Here is a 12,672-nt window from a genome sequence, read left to right on the forward strand (position 1 = left end):
GCTACTTGAGCTGCACACAGAGCAGAGGTGGTAGTGGCAACTGTTGTCGCAGTTACATTGCAGTTGTCGGTATGGCTAGAGGATTGATAATAGGGCCCTAGTTAATGTAGGGGGTATGTTGGCTGACATGTGCCAGGATGTCAGTTTGATGTAGTGGCCTTCCCTCCTGTCGTGGCTTTCCCTTTGCTACATCGTTGGCATGACAGCATGCTCCCATGGGACTGTTGTTGGTGTTGTCTAATGGTGTGCCCCAGGTCTTCTCAGACCAGGCCATGCCCCCCTGCCGTGCCCCTTTACCCATGCCACTCCATGTATTAGATGACTTCCATGCATTTAGTGGTCGATATCCCCCCCCGGTTGTAGATGACATTATTGCATTTTAATTCCCCATGCGACTTACCCTGCATGTGCGTTGTCTCGTGGTAGTCTGCGCTGTCCTGTCCTTGAATCCCTGTGACAATCTCCTCAGGGATGACGGCTGCGACCATCTCCTCCATGTAGTCCAGGGCCTCCTGGTGTGCTGGACTCCCACCTCCAGTCTGCAGTGCTGCCTTCCTGTTCCTGGCCATCTTTTCCTTGGTTCTGCGCTTGCAGTCATGCCAGCGTTTCTTGCACTCGATGACGGTTCTGCGTACTTCAGCCACACTGTTAATCTCGTCGACAATTTGTTGCCATATGGCCTCTCTCCTACTGATTGGCAACTTTGATGTGACAAACAGTTGGTGCTGGTGTTCCGTCACCTCTTTAGCCAGAATTTCCTGCTCCTCTGCACTAAAGCTACATTTTCTTTTCTTCTTAAATGTGTCCTGGTTCTTGTGTGGGTCCTCCTGGCTAGTTCCTGGTCTGCTGTCATCTTCCTGGGGTCTGTAGTGGCATCTGGGATCCATTTTGGCTCTCCTCTGGTGAAATGGCTGTGTTTGCTGGTTTTTTTGACGCTATTGCGTGAAAAAAAAACGGCACATATCTGGTTTGCGGTGTCGTAATTCGACCCACAGTCATTTCCACCACGTTAACGTTGTTTTCCTTTACGACTTGACGCCGCGGTATGCGTAAAAAATAATGACTCCCACCTGTTGTTTGCGCCGCCGTGCGTCAAAGTATAAATATGACGCCCGCACGGCGCACCAAAATGGCGTTAGCCGGCGGTAATATTTTTGACGCAAAACTGCGCCAACGCAATACAAAAAGTATAAATATGGGCCTAAGTGCATTTGTCTTCTGAGCTGAACCTGAATGCCACTCCTTCATGAACAAATTTCCTCTTGCTGCTATGCATACACCACTTACCAAGGCTGACGTCCTCACATCGTCAAAAGAGATGTCAGAAAGGAAATGAAATTGGCACTCCTTTCTCAGCATTCAGATTAATTTTTATGGCATTAAACATCTTGTTAAAATCTTAAATAAACGATGAAGCTAAATAGATACCATATACTCAACACCCAATAGGCAAGAGTGAACCAAAATACACATCTTTCAGAGAAGACTCTATCTTTGATTTTGTGGGATCTTTCAAAATTGACTCTTCAGTCACTGGAGTCCCCACCCCCGCACCAAACTTGCCACTGATAAGTCTACATGTACGGCACCTACAAATTTCTCTTGCACCTTCCTGAGGGAATACATTTTTGTCCTAGATTGGGGCATAGAGCTCTTGTAAGGATCCTTACAAGATCTATTGATGACATCCAGGACATGCTTATGAAGTGGTAAACCAAGCTACGGAGACCTCTGAAACTGGTGCAGTAGTATGTCTGAAGAGAAAGTATTCCAGGATTCAAATCTTTACCACAATTATTTCCCATTCGAGTCTCAGGATGAGTCTCAAACCCCTCTTCCCATAACTGGAGAAATCAGCTGTGACTCCTCTTTGCACTTTACTCTCCTGAGAAGATCTTTGTGTCTTCTTTTTCAAGGAGATTAAGGTTCCAATTACAATTCTCTTTAGTCTTTTATCTTCGCTAGAGTCATGCCTTGATCTCTTCCTGACAGGGGAAAGAGACCTGGAGCCTGAGGAGGAGACCGCATAATGCTGTTTCCTGTGGTGCTTCCCGATTTTGGTACTGCTCAACTACCTGAAATCACACCTAAATAACAATAACTTAACTCAAATAATCATCTATCCGTCAATCTTTACAGCAGAACAGGTGCCACAGCTACCAGTAAAAGATGCTGTATTTATATCATTCTGTCCAATTTGTGAATGGACTCAAGCTAAATGAACTGTGTGCATGTGCAGTATCACAATCAAACAATACAGTGTATGTGTGAGCAGACAATGCAGAGTCCCCTCACTCAGCTTTAATGAAGGTCATACTACAACCAATGCTAAATATAAAAGTAAGTGAAACAAATCAACCAATATAAACTGCTCACCACCACCTTTCTTTGTAAGTCAATCTTGCATTAAGCAACAGAGCTCCATCCTATGATCTCTATTTTTTAGAAATATTGCAATCTGTCCACCAAGCACTGCAAGCCTAGCGTGGGAAGCTCTAGGACAATGATGATGGAAGCCTGATCCCATCAGGGGCTTCAGCATTTATGTTCTGATTCTTAGTCTTGGTGAGAGAGAGGAAAATCCAGGAGGATACTGGGATGTCTGCCATCAAACTTTATGCATCTGGCGGGTATGTGCGGGGCTAGATTTACAGAAAACGTTTTAGTACTTTCCTTTGTCAGTGGTGTGGGATACACCTCAAAAGTAATGACGGGTACATAAACAAGGGACATTCAAGCAATGGCCACCACTGAAGCCAGATCAGATTTAGGATGCAGGACAGGTCTGGTCCCCTCTTCTGGCCTGTAAAGATCAGTCTGGGACTAGATGCAACCCCCACAGAGGAGACACTTTTTGCAGAGGCCTCCAGTCTTCTGTGAGTCAGAGCAAAACACGCTGCTCCGGCTCTTGCAAGTAAAGAAAGCACAGCTATTGTTTGCCAAATAGTTAATTTGCATGGCGCTCCAGGTTTGGACACGTGCAACCAGCTGGCAAAATAATCAGCAGCAGCGGTGGCTCCCACTGGTCAGCCTTCATTTAGAAAGGGAAAAGATGTTAGGTCCACAGAGATAGGATGGAGTGTGGCACCAATGTAGACGATGGGGGCAACGAGTCGCAAATGGCATCCCAAACCTCAAAGTTACAGACACAGACTCGCCATTATTGTTATGTGACAGGGAGCACCGGGAGAATGACAACCAAAAAACATAGCCAGTTATTAAGACAAAAACGAGTAGACAGGGAAAAGAACAACTGGTTTCTATGGATAAAACACTCTCGGGGATGAGACTGGTTTGCCTCCCCTGTCGGAGCACCATGCAGCTGGGGCAAACCATCAGTGGGCTCTCAAGCACAGAACAGCGCATAGGGCCATTAATAATTTAATTTGATGCACTTAGTAAAAGCCGCTCAATGTTACTTAAAGCGCTACATCACTTTCGAAGAAGAATGTAGAGCAAAATAAATCATGGAGGGGGAGGTAACCGTGCCTAATGGCAACAACAATAGGATGCCCTCAACTTCTACGGTGTACAAGAGAAATGGTAACTTCCAACAATTTTATTATTTTCATGTTTGCTATGTATGTAGTCAGGGACAGTTTAGGGATTTTGGGGACCCTGGGCCAAACATATTTTAGGGGGCTCTGTTGAACAGTTTTGAATGTATGATCCAATTTCAAATCTTTCCTGCCCTCCTTGGCCAGGTCACTGACAGTGCACAGGCACACTAGGCCAAATTCTAATATTCAGAGAGAGTGACATTTTTTAAATATTGTAACACAGCAGCAACTCACTAATATTACTTCAAATAACCTCTGTGACACCCTCCCATTTCTCATATGTGAGGTGCTATTGTGATCTAAAAGAAACTTTGTTATGGATGTTGCATAAAACATAAGCACAACATTTCTCTGAAAAATGTCTGTGATAGACTCTCACACATCATTTGCATTAAAAAAATAAATTAAAGTAAAGGGTATTTAAAACAATTTGTTTAAGAATTATTCAAGGTCATCAGGGCAAGACTCTGCAGAGCAGAAAGATTAGGGCTCTGGGCCAGAACCCTCTTTGCCCAAGCCTTAAAACGTCTTTGAGTATGTACAACCTGTCACTGTTATGACATGGCAATGCATTCAGATTTATTGTTGTAGTTTTATATAGCGCAGACTCAACCAAAGGTATGTGAGAGCTTTGACTGAGCACCATTTCATTATACAAGGATACATTCATTTTTTTTAAAGCACGGGGAGTGATTTACCCAGAATCACAAGCCTTTGGACAGATAGCGCCCCGGGTGAATCCAAATTTGGCACCCCGTTCCATTTGTCATTGGTGTGTTGGAAAATAGCACAGGTGAGGAAAAGGTGAAGGAAATAAGAGAAAGTGAGGCCACACGAAGGAAAACAGACAAAATGTGAACTTGGGTGCCAGTGTTTAACACAATTTTCTTTGCAGACAGGTAATAGGAAGACTGTTGCAGGCACCTCCTACGCCCCTCTTTAAACAAGGGCTCTGCTTGAGGGCCCAGGTCGCTGACGGTAAAGACCGGCACTGCTGCCAACCTAAGAATACTTGTCACAGTATGAGTATACAGGGAGAAGGAGCTGTGGCTATGGCAAGTGGGGCATTGGCGCCACTCCTCTGCCGAAATTGCTGGAGCTACCCTCCACCACAGCAATAAGAAACTCCTCTGTATCCATCCCCATGTCCTAGGGTGGTTTTAATTGGATCCCAGCGGTGCACAGCGTTCACATATATTGTGCCCGATCCCTGTCTGTTATGGTTCTGTAATGTGTATGTCATTTTGTTGTACACTGGTATTGTTCTGTGTCTGTTTCTTTACTGTGTCTGATTCTTTATTGTGCCTGTTATCTGTCATTGTTTTGTTTTTATTGTGCCTGCTATCTTGCCCATCTCTTTGACGCCCGCTCTCCACACTGAATGTCCTTTTTTCCTGCTGCCTCCTGCTTCCTGCCTCGCAGCGTCCCCTCCCTGAACCTACTAAATGGAAGCCGCAGCGCAGTCGCGCCGTGGACTTGTCAAAGGCAAGCCTGTCTGTGCCTGGACCACACCCAGAGCCAAGAACCCTGGCTCTTCCACCACGCACAGCTACCCCACCGCAGACCTCCGAGCACTGAATCCTGGGCACATCAACAACAACTACTACTGCTGGGCTTTCCCACACACCACCAGAGAACCATTCACCTCCAAACACTGCTGCTTCACTTTCAACACTGAAGCAACCAACATCGGAAACATTGCAAACACAAACGTACCCACGACATCCAAGACCACCACGGAACAACTCAGGTGCATCCTACTCAATGCACAATCACTCGGCAAACACGCCACAGAGACCTGGAACATGATCTCATCCTTCAGCCTGGATGTCATCCTCCTCACCAAGACCTGGCTGAACCCCGCTTCTGCACCAGACATCGCCATCGCCGCCCCCGAAAGCTACAAGATAACTCACTGGGACAAAACCAACAAACATGAAGGTGGAATCGCCATTATCTACAAAGACACCATTTGCTGCATGATCTCCTCAGATGACTCATCCCAGATAATGCAGGCTCTCAACTTCCAAATACACACAAATGGAAAAAGCACCATCAGAGGCATGCCCTAGTTTCTGCATCGCCATTCCTGACCTCATCTCCCTGATCATCATCGACTCCAAGCACTACATCTTCCTAGGGAAACTTAACTTTCACCTTGATGACCTCAGCACCACCAACACAGCCAATCTCCTTGAAAGCATAAATAACATTGGTCTTAAGCAACTCGTCACTGACCCCCACCCACATCGCAAGACACATGGTGGACCCAATTTTCATGTCTAGCAACAGAAACAAGTACAACCGCATCTCACAGCTTACCTGGACCAACCCCTAAAGTGCATACTTCAGCATCACAAGACCCATCAACACTGGCACCACGTCTCCCAGCTCCATGCACAGAAACTGTAAAAAAAAAATATCAGAATACCTGTGGAACGCTATCAACTCACACTTCCCAGACACAACATCCAACCCAGAACAAACTGCAAAAAAATACTCCCAGTGGATCACTGAATGCCCTAACACGTTTGCCCCAACTATGCTGGCCAAATCCAAAGGGCCTGCCAGGAGAGCCAGCTGGTTTACTATAGTGCTGACATCGACCAAACACAACTGTCAGCAATTAGAAAGGAAGTGGTGTACCAGCAAAGAGACAGTTGACAAAACCACTTTTAAAACAGCAGTACCACTGCTTCCTGAAAAATACCCTAGCAGACCACCTAGATGCCAGTGCAAACTGTAGCACAGAGCTATTTTGCCATTGTGAAAGAGTCCTCTAACCCTGCAGCCACTGAAAACAACATCACCCCCTCCCAAGAACTATGCAACACCCTGGCGGTCTTCTTCCACAACAAGATCTCAGCAATATACATTAAATCCAAAAACCAACTCATCCACCGCCGACAGGATCAGCTTGTTTACAACCAGGAACTCAAACCCCATACACCGGCTCATCCACTGGGACACTCTTACTACTCATGCCACAATGTCCATCATGAACTCTGTGCACTCAGGAGCCCCCATGGACCCCTGTCCTCATAAGCAAGATGATTGGCGACAAGCTCAAGAAAGTCCTGAACACCTCCATCACCATGGGAACTGGAAACATGATGAAATGAGGCTCCTCCTGAAGAAACCATCCCGTGATCCAGCTGAACCAACAAACTACTGGCCCATTTCCCTGCTCCCATTCCCAGCGAAGGTCCTTGAGAAGGCAATCAACCAGCAACTTACCAAACACTGGAACACAGCAACGTCCTGGACCCCTCACAAACCAGATTCTGAACCAACCAGAACACCGAAACAGCCCTGATCCCAGCTACCAATGACATCAGGACCATCTTGGACTGCTGCAAAATAGCAGCCCTCATCCTCCTGGACTGTCAGCCTCTTTTTACACCGTCTCCCATCACATCCTGGTCAACAGACTATACCACATTGGAATCCAAGGAGGCACCCTCAAATGGATCACCACATTCCTCACCAGACGAACCCAAAAAATCAGTCTCCCAGCGTTCACCTCAAAACCCAAGAAAATCATCTAGGATGGAAGGGGCAGATAGGGACATGGTAGAGGTACTGTACCCAAGAGGGCCCTCTGAAACAGATGTATCACACCCCCAGGGCAGGTACAGCCCTGGCTACTAGGGGGATGTGCACTGGGTGTGTCACCCCCTAGAAGACCCCATTAACCATGTCCTAGGCCTACAGAAGAGGCCTGCAGGGGTGCTAGTGGGCCTCCGCCTAGGGTGAAAGCTCTGATGCAGGGGCCAACTCTGAGCTGCCTTACGCCTTCCCAGGAGGGCCCCAATGGCGAGGCTGGTGGTAGGCGTAGGACAGGGCGAGTTTCAAAGGTGTACCTTGCCTGGGTTGGGGGGCACCCCCATGTGGGTGTCCTGTACCTAAAGGGTGGGGGGTTCGGATACGTCTATAAAGGTGGGCTGGTCCCCTACTAGAGGCAGTGGGCCAAGGGCACTGTCCCCCTGTGGAGGGGGCAAGTGCATGCATATGTCCTTCCCTGGGGGGGAGGTAGAGATGACCAACATGTGTTGGTCACTCTTTGGCAGGGCCCAGGGTGTGCAAAGAGGCCATGGGGCCTTCGGAGGTACTGAGTCTGGCATACCAGGCCAGTAGATGCACAATTCCACGATGGGGCATTTCATGCATGTTTCACCTGGCCCAGCTTGCCAACAGGGGCACCCTTGTCAAGGGATGCTGGATCATATAGTGAGCTAGGCCCAGGGGTCTCTCAGTGCCCATGTGCACGTGAGAGTTCATATATTTGGGGAGCTTAGCATAGCTGGCCTCGAGGTGCCTACTTGCACCAGGGTGTCATATGCCTAAATGAGACCCGCCCAACTTACCAGTGAGTGCCTACTTACACACGGGTGTTGCTATGTGTGAGTGGCAACTAGTTTCACTCGCCTGGGTGTGCGACTTGCACCCTGGTGGGTTTCCTATGTAGGTAAGGGAGCTGGCATCACTTTCCCGAGTGCGCACATCTGCACACAGTGTCCTAATATAGAAACTGAGCCTGATAGAACATGCTGGTATTGGTGCATGTGCACCTTTGTGGTAGCTTTAACGAAAGTGCCCACATGCCCTGGTGGGCATTGGTGTGCACCAGGGCATATGTTCCCAAGGAGTGCCAAACAACCACGCATGTTTGCACTACCTATAAGCGCTGCTCTATCCATAAGGTAACATCAGAAAATGAGTGGTATTTAGTCTGGCTGTACTAGTGGATTGCAGGGGAGCAGTCTCATGATGTTTAGTATAGTTGGACACAGAATGACAAACCTCTTCTGATGATAAAGGTGGTTTTGTCATTGATGCCCTAGAAATGCCTCTTCTGGGAAGTGAGCATTTCTAGGTTTTGAAGTGGTTCAGGTCTCTTATAAATTAGGCTTCCTTCTACGGACCACAGGGGTAGAGCACATCTTTGCATTCTCCATGCCACCAGGGGTCCCGTCGGGCCCTCGAAGTCACACATGTTGCAGATCGAACACCAGGCTCATGACGAAATCAGGAGCAATGGCGTTTATGGTGTCGTGGCTGCGGTCCAAAGTGGGACAATGTGACGTGCAGTGCCCAAAGGTCATAGTGCAGGCAGCAGCTCGGTGATGAAGCGTTGGTGAGACCAGGGCTGCGGTGTGAAGCAGGGGGGGCAATGTGTGGTGTCTCCAGGTTGTGGTGCAAGCAGCGGCAGCGTTGCTGAAGCACTGTCATTGGCAGGCTGTATGATGCAGGACATGCTCCGTGCGGCACCCACGGTTTGCGGTGCAAACAGGGGCATCTGTTGACGATGCTGGAGTTGATGGCGCTTGCTTCGGTGGACCGGGGCTGCGGTGCGACATGGGACTTGCTTTGTGTACCTCACGGGCGGTGTCCTAAGGCCACAAGGCAGATGGCAGTGTCGGGGTCAATGTAGAGCGTCGTAGTTGGGGATACCAAGGCTATGGTATGAGCAAGGCAATGCGGAGTACGGGGGCCCACAAGTTACAGTGCAAGCAGCGGCTCGGTGACGGCGTGGGGTGGCGGCATCTGTGAGACCAAGGGTTGCGGTGCTAAGTTGGCCACGGCTCTGTGCTGCAGCGTTAGGTCACAGAGCAGGCAGCATCGTCATTGCCATTGTGGTGGTTTTTCTTCTGTTGCAGCACAAAACACACAGTTCCCAGTGTGATATCCCTGAAACTTCCAACAGGAGGCAAGCCGTACTTCAAGCCCTTGGAGAAACTTCACTAGCAGGATACACAGCAAAGTCCAGTTTTGTCCTCTCCACAGCAGAAGCAGCAACTAAAGGCAAACTCAGCAAAGCACAGACAGTAAAGGGGCAGTCCGCTTCCTCCATCTCTTATCCTTGGCAGAGGTTCCTCTTGATCCAGAAATGTTCTAAAAGCCTGGGTTTTGTCTCCACCACTTATACTCATTTCTGTCTTTGAAGTTGGCAAACGTCAAAGGAAAGTCTCTGTTGTTCACAAGATCCTGTCTTGCCCAGGCCTGGCTCCAGACACACTCCAGGGGGTCGGAGACTGCAATATGTGAGGACAGGCACAGCCCTTTCAGGTGCAGCTGTCAGCTCCTTCCTCCTCACTCTAGCCCAGGAGACTCATCAGGATATGTGGGACACACCTCAGCTCCCTTTGTGTCACTGTCTAGAGGGAATTCACAAACAGCCCAGCTGTCAGTCTGATCCAGATGTGGATTTCATAGGCAGACAGAGACAGAGAATGTTTAAGCAAGAAAATGCCCACTTTCTAAAAGTGGCATTTTCAAACAGACAATCTAAAAATCAACTCTACAAACAGATGTATTTTTTAATTGTGAGTTCAACGACCCCAAACTCCACATCTCTGTCTGCTCCCAATGGGAAATTGCACTCAAGAGGAATTTAAATGCAATCCCCATGTTAATGACATTTAAACCACACCAGTACATGCTGTACCTTTTAAATACACAGCGCCCTGCCCATAGGGCTACCTTGGGCCTACCTTAGGCATGACGTATATGCAGTAAAAGGGAAGGTTTGGGCCTGGCAAGTGGGTACACTTGCCAGGGTGAATTGGCAGTGCAAAACTACATACACAGACACTTCAGTGGCAGGTCTGAGACATGTTTACAGGGCTACTTATGTCAATGGCACAATCAGTGCTGCAGGCCCACTAGTAGCATTCGAGTTACAGGCCCTGGGTACACATAGTGCACTTTACTTGGGACTTACTAGCAATCCAAATATGCCAATCATGGATAAATCAATCACCCATACAATTTACACATTGAGGACTTGCACTTTAGTACTGATTAGCAGTGCTAAAGTGCGCAGAGACAATAAACCAGTAAAACAGATCTAAAAAAAATAGGAGGAAGATGGCAAAACGTTTGAGTATAACCCTGCAAAAAGGGCCATTTCTAACATGTGGCCTGAGTATGGCGTCTGGAGACCAGAATTTCCTGGCACAGATCTTTCCAAGGACTTCCTGCACTTCAGGAGAGTGGCCCTCATTTGTGGGGACCACCAGATGCCGTAATGTCTTGTTGGTGTGGACAGGATCACCCATTTAGGGAGCCCGCCATTGTCAAGTGTGGCGCATTTCTCTCGTGTGAGCCTGTGCTGCATGCTGACTGTGTGCAGTGTCCTGTTAATTGGTTGCAATCCTAGGAGGTTGGGGTGCAACCTGAGTTGTGCTGTACGTGCCCTGGTATGGAACTACTGAACTTGCGTCGATGTGTGTGACTGGGAAGTCTGGTGCAACTACAAGTCATTGTGTACTAGACAGTATGCCTCATTCCAGAGAGGTATGGAAACCAAGTTCCGAGTGTGACCACATGGTTGTGTGCAACTCAAGACATCATGTGCTAGGTGTTGTGCCTCCCAGTGGGGTGCACGATTAACACCCTTTGTGGGAGAGTCCCAGAGTGTCTGGTGCGGTTCAAGTTATCATACACCAGACTGATGCCTCTGTCCGAGGAGGTACCATCTTGGGAATTGGCTTGTGAATAAACGTAGGGTCTGGGCGACAGAGATCAACGGACCCTGACGTTGTGCTTCCTTTTTGTGGAGGGACAGCACTGAACATTTTTCACATGGGATCATAACCATCTGGGGTCACTTTAGTCTCTGTGCACAGGACTTGGCATCTACTGGTACAGGAGGTATAGGTCTAGTAACTTGTCATGTGCAACTGAAAGTGTTGAGGACGACTCATGTCAACAAGCCCCGAAGGCACCTCTCTGTTCCAGAGGTGGTGAAATTGGTAACTATTTTATAACATTGAACTGTCTAGTTGGGCTGGACACCTTGGCGTCTAACGACAGCCCCAGTGACTCTCTGCCTGTGTTTTGCAGACCTCTGAGTGAACCTCTACTGGGAAGCCCAGACGTCTCCTCCTTAATTGTTTACCAGCAGTTGTATTTTCTTTCCCTACCTTGATCCCCAAACCTTGAGACTTGTGACTGAGTTGCGAGCAGGCTAGTAACCAGGGAAAGGTTGATGCCATCTTTGGTTCATGGAGGGGCAGGATAGCCCAAGCTGGTTGGTGGGTGAGGGGCAGTTTGGGGCCCAGGGTGCTTGCAAACATAGTGGCATTCACTATCCGGATATCAGAGCACCGCATTCGTGTGCTGGGCAGGGGCAGCTCCTCCGTTAGGGCGGAGGAGCGTCGCTCCCCTGCCAGCAGCAGCAGCTGCAAAACCTTTAAAAGAAAACAATAATAAACTTTAAAAGAAAACAATAATAAACCCTGTTTATTATTGTTTTCTTTTAAAGGGGAGGGGCCACTGAGGTGACGAGCAGTGAGAGGGAGTGTACAGCACTCCCCCTCATTGTGCATGTATGTTTGGCCGGCCGTCTCTGGCCGACCAAACACACATGCGCAGTATGCTCTCTCCTGCCCAGCAACACAGTTGCCATGCTGGAGAGAGCCTGCACTCCAAGCCAATCCTGACGCTGCTTTGAGCAAGGTCAGAATTGGCCACAGGGCAGGCTGGGAGCCTGTGCCTACAGCCAGCAGAGCAAAAAAGCAGATAGAGCAGCGTGTCACAGCGATGGAGGTAAGTGTATTTTTTTTATTTTAATTTTTATTTACTCACCTCCCCACCCCAACCCCACGCGCTCCACCCCATCCCTTCGGTGTCCCGTGAGACACTCCTGGTGCCGGGAGTAAGTGCGTACACACGCCAACTGATACCTGTGGCACCGCACGGCAGTGCAGAGTGAATGTGCAGGAGTGAGTGCGGGGGAATGCGAAGGCAGTACCTGGAAACTTGGGAAATTCTTCATCACATTTATCTTGTCAGGGAGTTCTTACAGTTGGCATTGTGTCTTACTAGTGTGGCTTTGGTTGCAGTTCTACGCGAAAGTGTTGTAAACCTTGTACGTACATTTTTCTGCTAATGTTGGGAACCAGGGTGCATCCTGAATTTATGTGTTACACTGATTGTGGGGAATTCTAGGGTGGGTCTTTTGCTGACCACGTTTGTCACCCTGTGTGGGTGTGAGGAGGGATTGTACCATTTTCCTCATGTGTACATACAGTAGTACTGTTTAACACAGCTGAGCCTCATATCGTGACTGCCGTTGCAAATTGGGGCATAGGCCCAGAGTTACATT

The sequence above is a fragment of the Pleurodeles waltl genome, chromosome 9 (assembly GCF_031143425.1).
Source record: "Pleurodeles waltl isolate 20211129_DDA chromosome 9, aPleWal1.hap1.20221129, whole genome shotgun sequence".
Classification (NCBI taxonomy): Eukaryota; Metazoa; Chordata; class Amphibia; order Caudata; family Salamandridae; genus Pleurodeles; species Pleurodeles waltl.